This window comes from Oryctolagus cuniculus, chromosome 16 (assembly GCF_051225735.1).
Source record: "Oryctolagus cuniculus isolate XC-2025 breed Fujian yellow rabbit chromosome 16, ASM5122573v1, whole genome shotgun sequence".
In the NCBI taxonomy this organism is placed as follows: Eukaryota; Metazoa; Chordata; class Mammalia; order Lagomorpha; family Leporidae; genus Oryctolagus; species Oryctolagus cuniculus.
In genome coordinates, this window is record NC_142882.1 from 28,215,455 (window position 1) to 28,226,188 (window position 10,734).

General features: G+C 39.1%; 1 protein-coding gene across 1 annotated transcript in view; it reads left to right on the forward strand.

The window, feature by feature from the left end:
- LOC103345948 (zinc finger protein 39) overlaps positions 1 to 10,419 on the forward strand; it is an 89,585-nt gene extending 79,166 nt beyond the window's left edge. The window contains exon 6 of the transcript XR_016222310.1: positions 10,405 to 10,419. The gene's annotated coding sequence lies outside the window, so the exon portion shown is untranslated. The remainder of the gene's footprint in view (positions 1 to 10,404) is intronic.
- The last annotated feature ends 315 nt before the right edge of the window (positions 10,420 to 10,734 follow it).

The following is a 10,734-nucleotide window of genomic DNA, read 5'->3' on the forward strand; positions in this document are numbered from 1 at the left end:
CCAGCTGACTGTGGAGTTCTGATTGAATTAACCTGAAAATCACAACACACTTGATTTAGAGGGAATTAATATCTGTCCCCTCAGCAAAAGGGTTCCATTTCATTTTCGAAAACAGCAAACTCATCTTGGTCATGTTGCCTGTAGATTTCTATGAATGAAACGATAATTTATTTTGTTTTTTTTTTATTTCATAATGTCTACTCTGTCTAACATCCTCTTTGTATTGAATCAGAAAACAAAATTTGGAAAGGAAGAAGGCAAAACAAACTCAGACCCAGAAAACATTTAGGAAATTGCTGCAAAAGAAACTGAAAATCAGCTGAGGCACCCAAAACAATGACAGAAATCCAGAATTGGAGCAAGACAATAGCTGTGCACTGATTGAAAAACAGCATTCGTCCCATTCCCTGAACTGAATATTCCAGCCTCCAAACCAAAGCTCTCATCAGAAAATTCATTACAAATCATGATAAGTAAGAAAAATGTGACAAAAGCCATAGAAATCCAGGAGTCCTTAGTAATATTGGGCTTTATTCAGTCACAAGTAAACCGGCTGTTTCTGGATTCATCCCCCCTCCCCAGCAGACTAGCTGTGGAATTCTTATTGAAGTCACCTGAACATCGAACTCACTTGATTTGGAGGGAATTAATTTCTGTCCCCTCAGCAAAAGGGTTCCATTTCATTTTCTAAAACAGAAAAATCCCCTTGGTCATGCTTCCTGTAGATTTCTAAGCATGTAATGCCAATGTGTTGTGTTTTTTATTTCATAATGGCTACTCTGTATTTGTATTGTATCAGAATACAACATTTGGGAAAGTAGAAGGCAAAACAAAATCAGACCCAGAAAAATTTAGGAAATTGCCACTCAAGAAACCAAAAATCAGCTGAGGTACCCAAACAATGACAGAAAGCCAGAATTGGAGCAAGCCAACAGCTGTGCCCTGACTGAAAAAGACCATTCCTCCGTGCCCAGAACTCCATATTTCAGCCTCAAAACCAAAGGTCACACGAGAAAATTCACTACAAACCATGATAAATATGAAAAATGAGAAAAAAAAAAAAACAAAGAAATGCAAGTGTCCTTCGAGATATTGGGCTTGATTTAGTCACTAATAAAAAGGCTGTTTCTGGATTCATCCACCCCTCCCAGCAGACTGGCTGTGGAATCCTGATTGTATTCACCTGAAAATCGCACTAACCCCCGATTTGGAGGGTATTTACATCTGTCCCCTCAGCAAAAGGGTTCCATTTCATTTTCCAAAACACAAAAACTCATCTTGGTCATGTTGCCTGTAGATTTCTAAGCATGAAACGCCAATGTTGTTTTTTTTTTTTTATTTCATAATAGCTACTCTTTCTAAACTCTTGTTTGTATTGCGTCAGAATACAAAATTTGGGAAGGAAGAAGGCAAAAAGAAACTCAGACCCAGAAACCATTTAGGAAATTGCCGCTCAACTAAGCAAATATCAGCTGAGGCACCCAAAGCCATGAGAGAAAGCCAGAATTGGAGCAAGCAAACAGCTGTGTCCTGACTGAAAACGACCATTCCTCCCATGCCCTGAACTCCATATTTTATCCTCAAAACCAAAGCTCACACCAGAAAATTCATTACAAACCATTATAAAAAAGAAAAATGAGATAAAAAAAAAAAAAAGAAATGCAAGTGTCCTTAGTGATACTGGGCTTGATTTAGTCACAAGTGAACCGGCTGTTTCCCGATTGATCCACCCTTCACAGCAGACTGGCTGTTGAATTCAGATTGAAATCACTGTTAAATCGCACTTGCACTCGATTTGGAGGGAATTAATATCTGTCCCCTCAGCAAAAGGCTTCCATTTCATTTTCCAAAACACAAGAACTCATCTTGGTCATGTTCCCTGTACATTTCTAAGCATGAAATGCCAATGTGTTTTTTTTTTTTTTAATGGCTAATCTGTATTTGTAGTGTGTCAGAATACAACATTTGGGAAGAAAAATGGCAAAAACAAACTCAGACCCAGAAAACATTTAGGAAATTGCCACTCAAGAAACCAAAAATCGGCTGAGGCACCCAAAACAATGACAGTAATCCAGAAATGGAGCAAGCCCACAGCTGTGCCCTGATTGAAAAAGACCATTCCTACCATGCCCTGAACTCCATATTCCAGCCTCAAAACCTAAGCTCACACTAGAAAATTCATTACAAACCATGATTAAAAAATGAGATAAAAAAAAGAAATGCAAGTGTCCTCAGTGATATTGGCTTGAATTAGTCACAAGTAAACTGGTTGTTTCCAGATTCATCCACCACTCCCAGCAGACTGGCTGTGGAATTTTGATTGAATTCACCTGAAAATTGCACTAACACTCGATTTGGAGGGAATTCAGATCTGTCCCCTCAGCAAAAGGCTTCCATTACATTTTCCAAACACAAAAACTCATCGTGGTCATGTTGCCTGTAGATATCTAAGCATGAAATGCCAATGTGTTGTGTTTTTATTTCATAATGGCTACTCTGTCTAAACTCTTGTTTGTATTGCATCAGAATAAAAAATTTGGGAAGGAAGAAGGCAAAACAAACACACCCTGAAAAATTTAGGAAATTGCAGCTCATCTAATCAAATATCGGCCTAGGCACCCAAAGCAATGACAGAAAGCCTGAATTGGAGATACCCAGCAGCTGTGCCCTGATTGAAAAAGACCATTCCACACATGCCTAGAACTCCATGCTCCAGCCTCAAAAACAAAGCTCACACCAGAAAATTCATTACAAACCATGATACATAAGCAAAATGAGATAAAATAACAAAGAAAGAAATACAAGTGTAATTAGTGATATTGGGCTTCATTTAGTCAGAAGTAAACCTGCTGTTTATGATTCATCCACAACTCCCAGCAGACTGGCTGTGGAATTCTGATAGAATTCACCTGAAAATCGCACTCACACTCGATTTGGAGGGAATTAATATCTGTCACCTCCGCAAAAGTGCTTCCATTTAATTTTCCAAAACACGAAACTCATTTTGGTCATGTTGCCAGTAGGTTTCTAAGTGTGAAACACCAATGTGTTGTGTTTTTTATTTCATAATGGCTAATCTGTCTAAACTCTTGTTTGTATTGTGTCAGAATACAAAATTTGTAAAAAAGAAGGCAAAAACAAACTCAGACCCACAAAACATTTAGGAAATTGCCGCTCAATTAATAAAAAATCAGCTGAGGCACCCAAAACCATGACAGAAAGCTAGAATTGGAGCAAGGCAACTGCTGTGCCCTAATGGAAAAAGACCATTCCACCCATGCCCTGAACTCGATATTCCAGCATCAAAACCAAAACTCACATTAGAAAATTCATTAGAAACCATGATAAATAATAAAAATGTGACAAAATAACAAAGAAATGGAAGTGTCCTTAGTGATTTGGGGCTTGATTTAGTCACAAGTACACCGGCTGTTTCCAGAATCATCCACCCTTCCAAGCAGACTGACTGTGGAATTCTGACTGAATTCACCTAAAAATCGCACTCACACTCAATTTGGAGGGAATTAATACCTGTCCCCTCAGCAAAAGGGTTTCATATTTTCCAAAACACAAAAACTCATCTTGGTCATGTTGCCTGTAGATTTCTAAGCATGAAACGCCAATGTGTTCTGTTTTTTATTTCATAATGGCTACTCTGTCTAAATTCTTCTTTCTATTGTGTCAGAATACAAAATTTGGGAAGGAAGAAGGCAAAATTTAACTCAGACCAAGAAAACATTTGGGAAATTGCCGCTCAAGAAAGCAAAAATTGGCTGAGGCACTAAAAGAATGACAGAAAGCCAGAATTGGAGCAAGCCAACAGCCGTGTCCTGATAGAAAAAGACAATTCCTCCCGTGCCCTTAATTCCATATTCCAGCCTCAAAACCAAAGCTCACACCAGCAAATTTATTACAAACCATGATAAAAAAGCTGAGAAAAAAAAACACGAAGAAATGCAAGTGTCCTTAGTGATATTGGCTTGATTTTGTCACAAGTAAACTGGTTGTTTCTGGAACCCCCCCCCCCCCAGCCTGAAGACTGGCTGTGGAATTTTGATTGAATTCACCTGAAAATCGCACTCACACTCGATTTGGAGGGAATTAATATCTGTCCCTTCAGCAAAAGGGTTCCATTTAATTTTCCCAAACAGAAAAGGTCATCTTTGTCATGTTGCCTGTAGATTTCTCAGAATGAAATGGCAATGTGTTACGTTTTTTATTTCATAATGGCTACTCTGTCTAAACTCTTGTTTGTATTCTGTCAGAATACAACATTTGGAAGATGGCGGAATAGGAAGGGAGCACACTAATAGTCGGGGGAGAGACAGCTTAATAAAAGTGGAGATACTGCAGGTTCCAGGAAGAGTAGGGGAGGAAATAGCAGAAGAAACTCTTCTGGAACACATGATTCACAGTGGACATTCTTCTCAGATCTGGAAAAAATGGTGCTGAAATTTATATGGAGGCACAAGAGACCTCGAATAGCTAAAGCAATCTTGTACAACAAAAACAAAGCCGGAGGCATCTCAATACCATATTTCAGGACATATTACAGGACAGTTGTAATCAAAACAGCATGGTACTGGTACAGAAACAGATGGATAGACCAATGCAACAGAATTGAAACACCAGAAATCAACCCAAACATCTACAGCCAACTTATATTTGATCAAGGATCTAAAACCAATTCCTGGAGCAAGGACAGTCTATTCAATAAATGGTGCTGGGAAAACTGGATTTCCACGTGCAGAAGCATGAAGCAAGACCCCTGCCTTACACCTTACACAAAAATACACTCAACATGGATTAAAGACCTAAATCTATGACCTGACGCCATCAAGTTATTATAGAACATTGGAGAAACCCTGCAAGATATTGGCACAGGCAAAGAATTTCTGGAAAAGACCTGGGAGGCACAGGCAGTCAAAGCCAAAATCAACTATTGGGATTGCATCAAATTGAGAAGTGTCTGTACTGAAAAAAAAAAAAAAAAACATTCAGGAGAGTGAAGAGACAACCGACAGAATGGGAAAAAATATTTGCAAACTATGCAACAGATAAAGGGTTAATAACCAGAATCTACAAAGAGATCAAGAAACTCCACAAAAACAAAACAAACAACCCACTTCAGAGATGGGCCAGGACCTCAATAGACATTTTTGAAAAGAGGAAATCCAAATGGCCAACAGGCACATGAAGAAATGTTCAAGGTCACTAGCAATCAGGGAAATGTAAATCGAAACCACAATGAGGTTTCACCTCACCCCGGTTAGAATGGCTCAAATACAGAAATCTACCAACAACAGATGCTGGGGAGGATGTGGGGAAAAGGGGCACTTACCCTCTGTTGGGAGGAATGCAAACTGGTTAAGCCACTACGGAAGTCAGTCTGGAGATTGCTCAGAAACCTGAATATAGCCCTACCATTCGAACCAGCCTTTCCACTCCTTGGAATTTACCCAAAGGAATATAAATTGGCAAACAAAAAAGCGGTCTGCACCTTAATGTTTATTGCAGCACAATTCACAATAGCCAAGACCTGGAACCAACCTAAATGCCCATCAACGGTAGACTGGATATAGAAATTATGGGATATGTACTCTTTAGAATACTATACTGTAGTAAGAAACAATGAAATCCAGTCATTTGCAACAAAATGGAGGAATCTGGAACAGATCATTCTGAGTGAAATAAGCCAGTCCCAAAGGGACAGATATCATATATTCTCCCTGATCGGTGACAACTGACTGAACACCAAAAAGGAAACCTGTTGAAGTGAAATGGACACTATGAGAAATGGTGACTTGATCAGGATAGCTCTGACTGTTAATGAACAACTTAATACATTATCCCTCTTAGTAGTTTTTTTGTCTGTTCTACTTAATACTACTGGTTTAATTCTGTAATTAATACACAGTTATTCTTAAGTGTTGAAATTTAACTGAATTGTGATCCCTGTTAAACATGAGAGTGGGAATAAGAGAGGGAAGAGATGTATAATTTGGGACATGCTCAAACTGACTTGCCCCAAATGGTAGAGTTAGAAACATACCAGGGGACTCCAATTTAATCCCATCAAGGTGGCATGTACCAATGCCATCTCACTAGTTCAAGTGATCAATTTCAGTTCACAATTGATCATAATGAAAGGACTAAGAGTCAAAGGGAGCACATAAACAAGTCTGGTATCTTCTAATACTAGACGATAGAATAAATAAAGGGGAGAGTGATCCAACATGGGAAGCGAGATACTCAGCAGACTCATAGAATGACGGATGTCCTAACTAGCACTCTGGCCTCAGAATCAGCCCTAAAGGCATTTCGATGTGGCTGAAAAGCCCATGAGAGTATTTCAGGCAGGGAAAGCCAAGACACTCTGGCAAAAAAAAAAAAAAAAAAAAAAAAAAAAAAAAAACCTAAATGAAAGATCTCTGTGAGTGAGATCCCAGTGGAAAGAACAGGTCTTCAAAGAAGGGGGTACCTTTCTCTGAAGGTAGGAGAGAACCTCCCCTTTGACTATGACCTTGTCTAAACAAGATAAGAGTCGGAGAATTCAAGGGGCTTCCATAGCCTTGGAAACTCATGACTGGTTTATAGGGAGATTGCTGATGCCATAAACAGGAGTGTCAATTTGTAAAGTCAACAACAGGAGTCACTGTGCACTTACTCCTCATGTAGGATCTCTGTCGTTAACGTGCTGTACATTGAGACTTAATGCTATAACGAGTACTCAAACAGTATATTTCACTTTGTTTTTCTATGGGGGTGCAAACTGTTGAAATCTTTACTTAATGTATACTAAACTGATCTTCCATAAAAAAAGAAAAGAAAAAGAAATTATCAAAAGGTCTGATCTGATTTCATCATCATTTAAAAAATCATCTATTATTTTTCACTTTATGTTTCTGTGTGGGAGCAAACTATTGAAATCTTTACTTAATGTATGCTAAACTGATCTTCTATATATAAAGAGAATTGAAAATGAATCCTAATGTGGATAGAAGGGGAGAGGGAGTGGGAAAGGGGAGGGTTGCGGGTGGGAGGGACGTTATGGGGGGGAAGCCATTGTAATCCACAAGCCGTACTTTGGAAATTTATATTCATTAAGTAAAAGTTAAAAAAAAAATTAAAAAAAAAGAATACAACATTTGGTAAAGAGGAAGGCAAAAACAAATGCAGACCCAGAAAAATTCAGGAAATTGCTGCTCAACTAAGAAAAAATTGGCTGAGGCACCCAAAACCATGACAGAAATCTAGAATTGGAGCAAACCAATAGCTGTGCCCTGATGGAAAAAGACCATTCCTCCCGTGCCCTGAACTCCATATTCCAGCCTCAAAACCAAAGCTCACACCAGAAAATTCATTGCAAAGTATGATACATAAGAAAAATGTGATAAAAAAAAGAAAGAAATCCAAGAGTCCTTAGTGATTGTGAGCTTGATTTAGTCACAAGTAAACCGGCTGTTTCTGGAATCCTCCACCGCAAACAGCATACTGGCTGTGGAATTCTGATTGAATTCACCTGACAATTGCACTCACACTCAATTTGGAGGAAATTAATATCGGTCCCCTACACAGAGGGTTCCATTTCATTTTCCCAAACACAAAAACTCATCTTGGTCATGTTGAATGTATATTTCTAAGCATGAAATGCCAATGTGTTGTGTTTTTATTTCATAATGGCTACTCTGTCTAAACTCTTGTTTGTATTCTGTCAGAATACAAAATTTAGGGAAGGATGAAGGCAAAAACCAACTCCCACCCAGAAAACATTTAGGAAATTGCCACTCAAGAAACCAAAAATTGGCAGAGGCACCCAAACCCATGACAGAAATCCAGAATTGGAGCAAGCCAACAGCTGTGCCCTGATTGAAAAAGACCATTCCTCCCGTTCCCTGAACTCCATATTCCAGCCTCAAAACCAAAGCTCACACCAGAAAATTCATTACAAGCCATGATAAATAAGAAAAATTAGATTAAAAAAAGAAAGAAATCCAAGAGCCCTTAGTGATATTGGCTTGATTTAGTCACAAATAAACCGGCTGTTTCCAGATTTATCTACCCCTCTCAGCAGACTGGATTTGGAATTCTCATTAAATTCACCTGAAAATGGAACTCACACTCAATTTGGAGGGAATTAATATCTGTCCCCTCAGCAAAAGGCTTCCATTTCATTTTCCAAAACACAAAAACTCATCTTGGTCATGTTGTCTGTAGATTTCTAAGCATGAACCGCCAATGTGTTGTGTTTTTTAATTCATAATGGCTACTCTGTCTAAACTCTTGTTGGTATTGCATCAGAATAAAACATTTGGGAAGGAAGAAGGCAAAAACAAAGTCAGACCCAGATAAATTTAGGAAACTGCCTCTCCGGAAACCAAAAATCGGCTGAGGCACCCAAAATAATGACAGAAAGCCAGAATTGGAGCAAGCCAACAGCTGTGCCCTGATTGAAAAAGACCATTCCTCCCGTGCCCTGAACTCCATATTCCAGCCTCAAAAGCAAAGCTCAAACCAGAAAATTAATTACAAACCATGATAAATAGTAAAAATGAGATAAAATAACAAAGAAATACAGGAGTCATTAGTGATATTTGCTTGATTTAGTCAGAAGTACACCGGCTGTTTCTGGATTTATCCACTACTCCTAGCGGACTGGCTGTGGAATTTTGATTGAATTCACCTGAAAATTGCACTCACACTCGATTTGGAGGTAATTAATATTGGTCCCCTCAGCAAAAGGCTTCCATTTCATTTTCTTTTTTTTCTTTTTTTTATTTTTTATTTTTTTGACAGGCAGAGTGGACAGTGTGAGAGAGAGACAAGAGAAAGGTCTTCCTTTGCCATTGGTTCACCCTCAAATGTCCGCCGTGGCTGGCGCAGTGTGGCCAGCGCACCACGCTGATCCAATGGCAGGAGTAATGTACTTATCCTGGTCTCCCATGGGGTGCAGGGCCCAAGTATTTGGGCCATCCTCCACTGCACTCCCTGGCCACAGCAGAGAGCTGGCCTGGAAGAGGGTCAATCGGGACAGAATCCGGCACCTGACCGGGACTAGAACCCGGTGTGCCGGTGCCACAAGGCAGATGATTAGCCTAGTGAGCCGCGGTGTCTCTATTACATTTTCCCAAACACAAAACTCATCTTGGTCATGTTGCCTGAAGATATCTAAGTATGAAACCCAAAGTGTTGTGTTTTTTATTTCATAATGTAGATTCTGTCTAAACTCTTGTTGTTATTGCATGAGAATACAACATTTGGGAAGGAAGAAGGCAAAAACAAAGGAAGACACAGAAATATTTAGGAAATTGATGCTCAACAAAGCAAAAATTGGCTGAGGCACCCAAAACCATGAAAGAAAGGCAGAATTGGAGCAAGCCAACAGCTGTGCCCTAATTGAAAAAGACCATTCCTACCGTGCCCTGAACTCCATATTCCAGCCTCAAAACAAAGCTCAAACCAGAAAATTCATTACAAACCATGATAAATAAGAAAAATGAGATAAAAAAAAAAGAAATGCAAGAGTCCTTATTGATATTGGCTTGATTTTGTCACAAGTAAAGCGGATGTTTCCGGATTTATCCAACACTCCCAGCTGTCAGGCTGTGGAATTTTGATTGAATTCACCTGAAAATGGAACTCACACTTGATTTGGAGGGAATTAATATCTTTCCCCGCAGCAAAAGGCTTCCATTTCATTTTACCAAACACAAAACTCATATTGGTCATGGTGCCTGTAGATTTCTAAGTATGAAACACCAATGTGTTGTGTTTTTTATTTCATAATGGATATTCTGATTAACTGCTGTTTGTATTGCGTCAGAATACACCATTTGGGAAAGAAGAAGGCAAAAACAAACTCAGACCCATAAAAATTTAGGAAATTGCTGCTGAACAAAAGAAAAATTGGCTGAGGCACCCAAAACCATGATGAAAAGCCTGAATTTGAGCAAGCCAACAGCTGTGCCCTGATGGAAAAAGAGCATTCCTCCCGTTCCCTGAACTCCATATTCCAGCCTCAACACCAAGCTCACACCAAAAAATTCATTATAAACAATGATACATAAGAAAAATGAGATAAAAAAAAAAACAAAGAAATCCAAGAGTCCTTAGTGATATTGGCTTGATTTAGTCATAGTAATTCGGCTGTTTCCGGAATCATGCACCCCTCCAGCAGACTGGCTGTGGAATTCTGATTGAATTCACCTGAAAATCGCAGTCACACTCGATTTGGAGGGAATTAATATCTGTCACCTCAGGAAAAGGGCTTCCATTTAATTTTCCAAAACAAAAAACTCATTTTGGTCATGTTGCCTGTAGATTTCTCAGCATGAAATGCCAATGTGTTGTGTTTTTTATTTCATAATGGCTACTCTGTCTAAACTCTTGTTGGTATTGCTTCAGAATACTACAAGTGGGAAGGAAGAAGGGAAAAACAAAGGCAGACCAAGACAAATTTAGGAAATTGCCAGTGAGGAATCCAAAAATCGGCGGTGGCACCTAAAACCATGACAGAAAGCCAGAATTGGAGCAAGCCAACAGCTGTAACCTGATGGAAAAAGAGCATTCCTCCCATCCCTGAACTCCATATTCAAGCCTCAAAACCAAAGCTCACACCAGAAAATTCACTAAAAACCATGATAAATAAGAAAAATGAGGTAAAAAAACAGAGAAATGCAAGTGCCCTTAGTGATATTCGGCATGATTTAGTCACAAGTAAACCGGCTGTTTCCC